Raw genomic sequence first — 12,910 nt, forward strand, 5'->3', positions numbered from 1 at the left:
CAGAGAGGGAGGAAACAGTAAGCAAAAGTCAAAGGATCTGCCTGCCTAAGAGCCTTTTGCAGAAAGTAGTGCTGGCAAAACCACCAAATACTGGGGAGAAATGAGAAAGTTAACATCCTAGAAAATTTCAATGACACAAGACACATAAAGAACACACAAAGAACAGAGAAACAATAGCCCATCCAAAATGAACATGACAAAGGGAGTAAAAGTGCATGTAGGGATGACCAAATTAAAAAAAAGGAATATAATGCAACAACGTTAAACATAATTAAAGACCTTAGGGTAAACAAAGAGCCAAAAAAAATAAGGAAAATAATGCAAGAACAATATGAGGACCTAGAAAAAAGAGATATTGCAACTGAAAGGAAAAATAACCAAAATGAGAAACACAATAAAAGAATTTACCAACAGATTTAATCAGGCAGAAGAAAAACCCAGCAAATTAGAGGATAAGATAGTTAAAATCACAGAGACTGGAGAGCAACAAGAATGGAGGCTCAAGAAGGCTGAGCACAGTTTAATGGAATTATGGGACAACAACGAGAGACCTAATATATGCATCATGGGAATTCCAGAAGGTGATGAGAGAAAGAGAAAAGGACAGAAAGAATACTTGAAGAAATAATGACAGAAAATTTCCCCAATCTAATAAATACACGATTCTACAAATCCAAGAAGCTCAAAGAGCACCATGCAGGATAAACTCAAAGAGATTTATACCAAGACACACCATAGTTAAAAAAAAAAAAAAAAAAATTTTTATAGTTAGGCTCTCAAAAATTAAAGATAAAGAGAGAATTCTGAAATCAGTGAGAAGACAACAATCATATACAAAGCATCCCAGATAAGATAAAATTCTGATTTTTCCTTGGAAACATTGGAAGCTAGAAGGCAATGGAATGAAATGTTTAAAGTGCCAAAAGGAAAAAAAAAAAAAGGTAAACCAAGAATACTATGCCCAATGAAACTATCTTTCAAGAATGAAGGCGAGATTAAAACATCCCAGATAAACAGAATTTGAGAGAGTTCATATCCATCAAACTGGCCCTACAAAAACTACTGATGGGAGTTCTGTAGATGGAAAGGAAAAGACACTAGAAAGAAATTAAAAGGGATACATAAAAAGAAAGATCCCTGGTAAAGGAAAATGCATGGACAAGTATAAGAGCTAGTAACAAGATATTTATGCTTGACAATTCTAATTGTGTTGGTCTTTCATGTTTCTTAATTAAAAAATATGAAAAGCAAGGATAAAATGTTAAGGGGTGCATGAAATATAGAGACGTAATTAGTGATAACAACAATAAAATGGGGGAGAGGAACAGTATAGATATAGAAGCTCTTGTATGTTATTGAAGCTAAGTTGGCACCAACTTACCCTAGAATGTTATAAACACAAGGTATTAAATGTAATATAATGAACAAGGAAGACGAAAGAAAAATTAATGCATTTGAATTATAGTGTTAACAAAGAATATTGAATATACCACGGGCTGTCAAAAGAACAAAGAAGTCAGTCTTAGAAGAAGTACAACCAGGTAGAGGTTCAGCAAAAAAGAGGAAGACCCTTGGCTTGGTGGACTGACACAGTGGTTTCAATAATAAGCTCAGACATGGCAACAATTGTGAAGATAGCACAAGATTGGGCAGTATTTCTTTCTGTTGTACATAGGGTCGGAATGAGTCAGAACCGACTCGACAGCACCTAATAACAACTAACAACAAATGTAAAATTCATGGTAACCTCTAAGAAAATACCTAAAAAATGCACAAAAGGAAAAGAGAAGAGAACACTCAATAAACCAACAAAATACAAAAACAAGCAGTGGTAAAAGACAAAGACAAAGAAGGCTTAAGACACACACACACAAAACAAATAAAAAAACAACAGAAGTAAATCACTTCTTATCTGTAACCCCACTGAATGTAAATGGACTAACTGGTCCAATCAAAAAACAAAAGAATGGCATAACGGATTAAAAAATGTGATACAATTATATGCTGTTTACAAGAGATGCACCTTAGACCCAAAGACACAACAGGTGGAAAGTGCAAGAATGGAAAAAAATATTACATGCAAATATAACCAAAAGAGAGCTGGGATATTAATATCAGGCAAAATATGCCTTAAGACAAAATCTGTTAGAAGAGATAAAGATGAACATTATATAGTGATAAAAGGGTCAATTAATCAAGAAGATTTAACAATCATAAATATATATGCACCTAACATTGGAGCAACTAAATATATAAAGAAAATATTGACAGAATTGAAGGGAGAAATAGCACCACAATAATAGACTTCAATACACCACTTTCAACATTGGACTGAACATCTAGAAAGAAGAACAAGGAAACAGAGGACCTGAATGACACTATAAACCAACTAAACTTGACAGATATATATAGAACGCTTTATCCAAAAACAGCACAATATACATTCTACTCCAGTGCACTTGGATCATTCTCCAAGACAGGCCACGTGTTAGGTCACAAAGCAAGTCTTGATGAATTTAAAAAGATTGAAATCATACAAAGTATTTTCTCTGACCACAATGGAGTGACGTTAGAAATCAATGACAGAAAAAACAAAAACAACAAAAAAACCTGGGAAATATACAAACATATGGAAGTTAAACAACACACTATGAAACTACCAATGGGTCAAGAAAGAAATCAAAAAAGAAATCACAAATTTCTTAGAGTCAAAAGAAAAGGAAAGATATTCCACGTTCATGGTTTGGAAGACTTAGAATTGTTAAGATGTCAATAGTACCCAAAGAGATGTATAGATTCAACAAAATTCTGATCAAAATTCCAACAGCCTTCTTTACAGAAATAAAAAAACCAATTTTCAACTTCGTGTGAAAAGTCAAGAGGTCCTGAACAGGTAAAGCAACGTAGAAAGAGAAGAATAAAGCAGGAGGAATCACACTTCCTGATTTTAAAACATACTATACAGCTACAGTAATCAAAACAGCCGGTACTGGTATAACAATAGACACATAGACAAGTGGAATAGAATTGAGAGACCAGAAATAAACCCAAACATCTACGGTCAACTGTTTTGACAAGGGTTCTAAGTCCATTTGATGGGGAAAGAATAATCTCTTCAATAAATGGTGTCAGAAAAATTGGATTTCCGCACATAGAAAAATGAAACAGGAGCCTTGCCTCATACCATACACAAGAACAAAGTCAAGATGGATTAAGAACCTAAATGTGCAAATTATAACCATAAAAATTCTTGGAAGAAAATGTAGGGGCAACACTGTAGGGCTAGCTTTTAATAATGGATTATATAATATAGTAACAAAGCATTAACAGCAAAAGACAAAATAAAAAAATGGGCCATCATAAAAATTAAATATTTTTGTTTATCAAAAGGCTTTACCAAAAAAGTGAAAAGACAAGCTACTAATGGGGAGAATGTCTTCATAAACCATACATATAAGAACCTAATAACCAAAATATATATAAAACCTTGACAACTTAACAAAAAAAGTCTACCCAACCATAAAACAGGTAAAAGACTTGAATAGAAATTTCACCAAAGAGGACATGCAAAAGGCCACCAGACGGATGAAAAGGTGTTCATCATCATTAGCTATCAGAGAGATGCAAATCAAAACCACAAGGAGATATCATTTTACTCCCAAGACAATGGCTAGTCGTGGCTTATTGGTTAAGGCAGTGGGTCCATATGGGTCTCCTCACACAGGTTTGATTCCTGCCTACTATGGGAAGGTGAAGTTTGGAGCCCTGGTGGTGCAGTGATTAAGAGCTTGGCTGCTAACCAAAGGCCAGTGGTTCAAAGCCATCAGCAGCTCCTGGGGAGAAAGATGTGACAGTCTGCTTCCATAAAGATTTAGAGCCTTGGAAATTGTATGGGGCAGCTCTATTCTGCAAGGAGCCCTGGTACGGCAGTGGTTAAGGACTTGTCTGCTAACCAAAAAGTCAGTGGTTCAAACTCACCAGCCACTATGCAGGAGAAAGATGTGGTAGCTTGCTTTCATAAAGATTACAGTCTTGGAAAACCTATGGGGGGCAGTTCCACTTTGTTGTATAGGGTTGCTATGAGGCAGAATTGACTTGATGGCAATGGGTTTGGTTTTTGTGGTTTTAGGATGGTTAAGATGCAAAATGAACAAACAGAAAAGAACAAATGTTGGAGAGGATGTGGGAAAATTGGAACACTTATCCATTTTTGGTGGGAATGCAAATTGTTCGGCCACTGTGGAAAACAATGTGATGGTTCCTCAAAAAAATTAAAAATAGAACTATCGTATGACCCAGGAATTCCACTCCCAGGTATATACCCAAAAGCCTTGAAAGAAGAGACTCAAAAAGAAACTTGTGCTCCAATGTTCATTGCAGCACTATTCACAATAGCCTAAAGGTGGAAACAAACTAAATGAGCATTAACAGATGACTGGATAAACAAAGTGTGGTACATATACACAACAGAATACTACTCAACCAGCAGGAGAAATGAAGTCTTGATATATGATACAGTATAAATGCACCAGATATCTGTCAGTTTGTCATATTGTGGTGGCTTCCATGTTCTGTGATACTGGAAGCTTTGCCACTGGTTTTTTAAATACCATTTGGGTCACCTTTTGTGGACAAGTTTCACCAGAACTTCAACGCTAAGAAAGACTAGGAAGAAGAACCTGGCAACCTACATCTGAAAAAAATTGGCTAGTGAAAACCTAATGAATAGCAGCAGAACAATGATATAGTGCCAGAAGATGAGCCCCTCAGGTTGGAGGGCACTCAATATGACTGGAGAATAGCTGCCTGCTCAAAATAGAGCCAACCTCAATGATGTGGATGGAGTCAAGCTTTTGGGGCCTTCATTTGCTGATGTGGCATGATTCAAAATGAGAAGAAACAGCTGAAAATATCTGTTAGTAATCAAAATGTGGAATGTACAAAGTATGAATCTAGGAAAACTGGAAGTTGTCAAAAGTGAAATAGAATGCTTAAAGATCAGTACCCTAGGCATTAGTGAGCTGAACGGGACTGGTATTGGCCATTTTGAATAGGACAATCATATGGTCTACTATACTGGGAATGGCAGATTGAAGAGGAGAGACATCATATTCGTTATCAAAAAGAACATTTCAAAATCTATCCTGAAGTACAACACTGTCGGTGGTAGGACAATATCCATATTATTACAGCTGTTGCTCACATTTACGCACCAACCCCTGATGCCAAAGATGAAGAAACTGAAGATTTTACCAGCTTTTGCAGTCTGAAATTGATAAAACATGAATCAAGATAAATTGATAATTACTGGTGATTGCAATATGAAAGTTGGAAACAAAGAAAAAAGATCCATACTTGGAAAATATTGCCTTGGTGATAGATTTAATGACCAAAGACCAGACGAGTTGTGGGAAGACACCAAGGACATTATACATGAAAAAAGTAAAAGGTCATTCAAAAGACAGGAAGAAGGAAAGACCAAAATGGATATCAGAAGAGACTCTGATAAATGGAGAAAATATTGACGTTGTCAAGAATTTCATTTTACTTGTATCCACAATCAATGCCCATGAAACAGCAGTCAGGAAATCAAAGGACATATTGCATTGGGCAAATCTGCTGCAAAATTCTTCTTCAAAGTGTTAAAAAGCAAATTTGTCACTTTGAGGACTAAGGTGTGCCTGACCCAGCCAAGATATTTTTAATCGCCTCATATGAACGTGAAAGCTAGACAATGAATGAGGAAGATATAAGCAGAACTGATGCCTTTGAATTATGGTTTTGGCAAAGAATATTGAATATACATACCATGGACTGCCAGAAGAACTAACAAGTCTGTCTCAGAAGAAATATTACCAGAGTGCTCCTTGGAAGCAAGGATGGTGAGACTTCATCTCACATACTTTGGACATGATATCAGGAGGGACCAGTCCCTAGAGAAGGACATCGTGCCTGGTAAAGTAGAGGGTCAGGAAAAAAGGAAGATTCTCGACAAGATAGGTTGACATGGTGACAACAACAGTGGGCTCAAACATACCAATAATTTTGAGGCTGGCACAGGACCCAGCAGCGTTTCTTTCTGTTGTACATAGGGTTGCTATGAGCCAGAATGGACTCGATGGCACTTAACAGCAATGATACATTTTGGATGGAGCTTGAAGACATTATGCTGAGCAACATAAGCCAATCACAAAAGGGAAAATATTGTATGAACTCACTTATACAAAAAGACAAGAAAAAGCAAATGTACGGAGACCATAGTTTATTAGTGGTTATCAGTGGGGGTAAGGGAGGAGGAAAAGGGGGTTATGGTGGTGGACAAATTGCATTGATGAAGAGTAGGGTTGCACATCCAATTATTGTAATGGCTGTCAATAAGTTGTACACATGTAAAAATTTGAATTTGCAGAAGTTGTATATGGTATAAATATATACCATACTGTTGCCATCGAGTCCTTTCTGACTCATGGTAATCTTCTAGGACAGAGAAGAATTGCCCCAGAGGGTTTCCAAGGAGCGGCTGGTGGATTCAAACTGCCAACCTTTTAGTTAGCAGCTGAGTTCTTAAGCACTGTGCCACCAGGAGCTCCTATATATATACACACATATATGTAGTTGAGTGATAGACATAAATAAAAAATACAAAAAGAGGAGTAGCTACTGAGGCTTCTTATGTACAACCAAAACTCTCGTGGGATTTGGTCCTTGGTTTGAAAATTTACGGTCATGGTTTCATGGGACTTCCCAGTTAATTGGTCTAATAATGTGTTTTGTGCTTCTGTTCTACCTCCTAGTTTATTGCGCAGTACCTGGGGTCTTAAAAGCTTGAAAGCTGCTATCTAAGGAACAACAGTTTGTCTCTATCCATATGGAGCAACAGAGAAAGAAGGAGAGTCACGAATAGAAAGACGATATGGAATGTATGGTTAATTGCCTCCACAAACAACTGCCTCCCTTGCCATGAGACCATAAGAACTGAGTGGTGCCTGGCTGCCATTACTGAACATTTTGATAAAATGTTTCATAGAGGGAGGCGGGGCCAAGATGGTGGAGTAGTCAGATGCTTCCTGTGGTCCCTCTTACAACAAAGATCTGAAAAAACAAGTGAGCCAATTATATATGAAAATCTAGGAGCCCTGAACATCAAAGGCAAAGTTGAGGAATTAAACTCAGTGGCAGGGTGAGGGACAGACTATTCAGAAGCAGTGAGGATTGCCAGACCTGACCCAGAGGGAACCAGCACCCTGCAGGCTGGATTGGCTGTCATGCATGGTGAGGCAAGCAGCGGCACTTGGGACATGTTTTCTACATCAGGAAAGACCAAGCAGCAGGGAGTCTACTCAAGCCCCCAAAACCAGTAAAAAATAAGTACTTGCGTCTAATATCTACCATGCAGATCAAAAAACTCCCCCTTTGGGAAAAACCTCTCTCCCGTTTACCTGCCCCTCCCACCCTGGGCTGGGCCCTGGGCTGGCCTCAGTAATTGCTACGTCCCCTGGGCCAGAAGTAGGACCCGTCACACACCCTGATCCATTCTCCTGGACAAATTAACAAACAGGAAAAAGTAATCTGCCAGCTCCCCTAAGCCAGGAATTCAGAGCAGGTACAGCCCCTTTGCCTAGGCACAGGCATAAGAGGCCCACAGAATTTGAATGCCTTTCAACCCTGCATAGACCTGTGTGGGCCCATTTCAATAGCTTAGGCCCTCATTAGCACAGTACAACAGGGTATATACCCAAAGCCTATTTTCAACTGTGTCGGCTATATGGTGGAGTGGCAGATTCGTAACATCTGACATCACTCTGCCCATTAAGCAGGGTCCTCACCTACCCACATCAGGGGCCTGAGGACTGGTGGCTCAACCCATGCCACCTAGCCACCTGAGACAGGGGTTCAAGAATAAGCGGTGCCTCCTAGTCCTTACAGTCAACAGCATTGGGTGCCCATAACCCAGCTGCAAAATCCACCCACCTACGTGCTCTAGGAACCAGGGACATGCTTTCCCCCCAGACAGTCAGGGGCAGCTGTCATCCCCCTACCTTGCTCAGTGCATGAGCCCCTACTGCAGCTAAATACCTGTGCCTACTCAATCACCCCTGCCCATCTGGAACTGTAGGTGAGAGCCTGCACCACATTTTTGGTGGCTGACTACCTGGACACCTGAGCTGAATCCATACATGAAAAGTAAACAGGCTCCTGGGCTCATATGCCTAGTAACAGCTTTAACCACCTGGTAACAGGACATGAAAGCTTCAAAGCTGCCAATAGTCAAACTAGCTCACATGACCAGCCTATTGGGGCATATCAAAACAAAACAAAACAAGAAGCTAGGACACAGTAAGCAAACATGAAATAAAATAAATTATTGATGGCTTGGAGACAACAGTCAATATCAAATCACCTAAAGAGGCAGACCATGATGGCTTCAGCAAGTGCCCAAAATAAAGAATCAAGAAACCACCCAGAGGAAAATAACTTCTTGGAATTACTGGAGGTAGAATTCAAAAGATTAACATACAGAACTCTTCAAGAGATCAGGAAGGAAATCAGGCAAAATGCAGAAGAAGTCAAGGAACACACAGGCAAAGCAACAGAAGAACTTAAGAAGGATATACAAGAGCATAATGAAAAATTTAACAGTCTGCAAGAATCCATTGAGAGACAGCAATCAGAAATCCAAAAGATTAACAATAAAATTTCAGAATTAGACAACTCAATAAAAAGTCTTAGGAGCAGAATTGAGGCAATGGAAGTTAGAACCAGTGTGATTGGAGATAAAGCACTGGACACCAACTTATTTGTGGAAAAATCAGATGAAAGAATTTAAAAAGTGAAGAAACCCTAAGAATTGTGTGCAACTCTATCAAGAGGAATAATCTACCAGTAATCAGAATGGGGGGGGGAACAGAAAATACAGAGAGAATTGTTGAAGATTTGTTGGCAGAAAACTTCTCTGATATCATGAAAGATAAGAAGATATCTATCCAAGATGCTCATTGAACCCACACAAGGTAGATGCCAAAAGAAAGTCATCAAGACATATTATAAACAAACTTGCCAGAACTAAAGATAAAGAGAGAATTTTAGGAGCACCCAGGGTTAAACGAAAAGCCATCTACAAAAGAGAGTCAATAAGACTAAACTCTGACTACTCAGGAGAAACCATGCAGGCAAGAAGACAATGGAATGACATATATAAAGCCTTGAAGGAAAAAAAATTGCCAGCCAACAATTTTATATCCAGAAAACTGTCTCTCAAATATGGTGGTGAAATTAGGGGATTTCCAGATAAACAGAAGTTTAAGGAATTTGTAAAAACCAAACCAAAAATCACAAGAAATACTAAAGGGAGTCCTCTGGCTAGAAAATCAACTACATTAGATTACAACCCAAGATGAGAACACAGGATGGAATAACCAGATATCAACCCAGATAGGGAAGTCACCAATAAATCAAAGCTAAAACACTGAAAATAGGGAAACAGAGATGTCAATATGTAAAAGATGACAACATTAAAACAAAAAAGAGTGACTAAATAATGTAGTCAAAGAACTTTCATATGGAGAGGAAGTCAAGGCAATGTAAAGAAATAAAAGATTGGTTTAAACTTAGAAAAATGGAGGTAAATAATAAGGAAACTAAAAATCCTACACATCAAAATAAAAAAACAAGAAAAACTTAAAGACTCAGCAAATACAAAATCAACAACAATGAAAAGGATGAAAAGAAAATACATAAAGAAAAACAACTCAGCACAGAAAATTAAGTGGGAAAAAGAAACCATCAACAACACAAAACAAAAGACATCAAAATGACAGCATTAAACTCATACCTATCAATAATTACGCAGAATGTAAATGGACTGAATGCACCAATAAAGAGACAGAGAGTGGCAGAATGGATAAAAAACAATATTTGTCTATATGCTGCCTAGAAGAGACACAACTGAGACTTAAAGATACAAACAAGCTAAAACTCAAATGGTGGAAAAAATATATCAAGCAAACAAAAATCAAAAAAGTGCAGGAGTGGCAATATTAATTTCTGACAAAATAGACTTTAAAGTAAAATTCACCACAAAGGATAAGGAAAGACACTAGATAATGATTAAATGGTCAATACACCAGGAGGACACAACCACAATAAATATTTACATGCCCAATGACAGGGTTCCAAAATACATAAAACAAACTCTAACAGCATTGAAAAATGAGATAAACAGCTCCACAATAACAGTGTAAGACCTCAACAAACCACTTTCAGTGAAGGGCAGAACATCAGGAAGAAGCTCAATAAAGGCACAGAAGATCTAAATGCTGCAATCAACCAACTTGATCTCATAGATATATATGGAACACTCCACACAATAGCAGCCAAGTATACTTTCTTTTCCAATGCGCATGGAACATTCTCCAGAATAGACTACATATTAGGCTACAAAGCAAGCCTTAACAGGATCCAGGAACCCTAGTGGAAACTCTATGGGGCAGTTCTACTCTGTCCTATAGGGCCGCTATGAGTTGGAATTGACCAGACTTCAACAGGTTTTTGGTTTTAATAAGATCCAAAGCATCAAAACAAAGCATCTTTTCTGACCATAAAGCCATAAAAGTAGAAACAAATAACAGAAAAAGCAAAGAGAAAAAAAAAATACCCAAACACATGGAAACTGAACATCTTGCTCAAAAACTACTGGGTATTAGAAGAAATTAAGGATGGAATAAAGAAATTCACAGAATCAAATGTGAATGAAAACATATCCTACCACAACCTTTGAGACACAGCAAAAGTAGTGCTCAGAGGTTAATTTATAGCAATAAATGCACACATCCAAAAAGAAGAGAGGGCCAAAATGAAAAAAAAAAAAAATTAATCCTATAACTTGAACAAATAGAAAGATAGCAGCAAAAGTAGTCCTCAGGCACTAGAAAAAAAAAAAATGAAAGCAAATAATCAAAATTAGAGCAGAATTAAGTGAAATAAAGAATAGAAAAACAATCAAAAGAGTTAATAAGCCAAAAAGCTCGTTCTTTGAAAAGATTAACAAAATCAATAAACCAGTGCCAAACTGACAAAAGAGAAACAGGAAAGGATGAAAATAACCCAAATAAGAAATGAGATGGGAGATATCACAACAGGCCTAACTGAAATTAAAAGAATCCTAACAGAATACTATGAAAAATGGTACTCTAACAAACTTGAAAACATAGAGGAAATGGACAAATTTCTAGAAACACGCTACTTACCTAAACAAACAAACACAGAGGTAGAACAACTAAATACAGCTATAACAAAAGAGGAGATTGAAAAGGTAATTAAAAAACACCCAGCAACAACCAAAAAAAGCCCTGGCTCTGACAGCTTCACTGGAGGATTTTACCAAACTTTCAGAGAAGAGTTAACATCACTACTACTAAAGAGGATAGAAAAAGATGAACTACTCCCAAGCTCATTCTATGAAGCCAGCATAAAACACTAATATCAAAACTAGGTAAAAACCAAAAAAACACCAAACCCAGTGTCGTCGAGTTGATTCCGACTCATAGCGACCCTATAGGACAGAGTAGAACTGCCCCATAGTTTCCACACAAAAAAAAGTTTCCACAAAAAAAAGACACCACAAAAAAGAATACTACAGACCAATATCCCTCATGAACATAGACACAAAAATCCCCAACACAATTCTAGCCAATAGAATTCAACACATATAGAAAAAATAATTCACTGTGACCAAGTGGGATTCATACCAGTTATGCAGGGATAGTTCAGCATTAGAAAAACAATGAATGTAATCCATCACATAAATAAAACAAAAGACAAGAACCACATGATCTTATCAATTGATGCAGAGAAGGCATTTGACAAAGTCCAACACCCATTCATGATAAAAATTCTCAGCAAAATAGGAATAGAAGGGAAATTCCTCAGCATATTAAATGGCATTTATACAAAGCCAACTCCCAACATCATCCTAAATGGGGACAGTCTGAAAGCATTCCCCTTGAGAACGGGAACCAGACAAGGGTGCCTTTTATCACCACTCCTATTCAACATTGTGCTGGAGGTCCTAGCCAGAGCAACTAGGCAAGAAAAAGATGAAAAGTGCATCCAAATAGGTAAGGAAGAAGTAAAAATATACCTATTTGTAGATGCTATGATCTTATACACAGAAAGCCCCAAAGAATCCACAGTAAAACTGTTAGAACTAATAGATTTCAGAAAAGTATCAGAATACAAGTAAACATACAAAAATCAGTTGGATTCCTCCACACTACCAAAGAGAACTTCAAAAAGGAAATCACCAAATCAATACCATTTACTATAGCCCCCCAAGAAGATAGAATACTTAGGACACGTAAAAGACCTATACAAAGAAAACTACAAGACACCACTGCAAGAAACCAAAAAAGACCTACATAAGTGGAAAAACATACCTTGCTAACGGCTAGGAAGACTCAACATTGTGAAAATATCAATTCTACCCAAAGCAACCTACAGATACAATGCAATCCTGATTCAAATTCCAACAGCACTTTTTAATGCTATGGAGATGCCAATCACCAACTTCATATGGAAAAAGAAGAGGTCCTGAATAAGAAAAGCATTACTGAAGAAGAACAAAATGGGAGGCCTCACACTACCTGATTTTCAAACCTATTAGACTGCCACGGTAGTCAAAACAGAGTAGTACTGGTACAACAGATACATAGATCAGTGGAACAGAATTGAGAATCCAGATGTAAATTCATCCACCTGTGAGTAGCTGATATTTGACAAAGCCCCAAAGTCCGTTAAATGGGGAAAAGACAGTCTCTTTAACAAATGATGCTGGCATCTGGAAAGAAATGAAACAGGACCCATACCTCACACCATGCACAAAAACTAAATCAAAATTAATCAAAGACCTAAA

Source organism: Elephas maximus, chromosome 11 (genome assembly GCF_024166365.1).
Source record: "Elephas maximus indicus isolate mEleMax1 chromosome 11, mEleMax1 primary haplotype, whole genome shotgun sequence".
NCBI lineage: Eukaryota > Metazoa > Chordata > Mammalia > Proboscidea > Elephantidae > Elephas > Elephas maximus.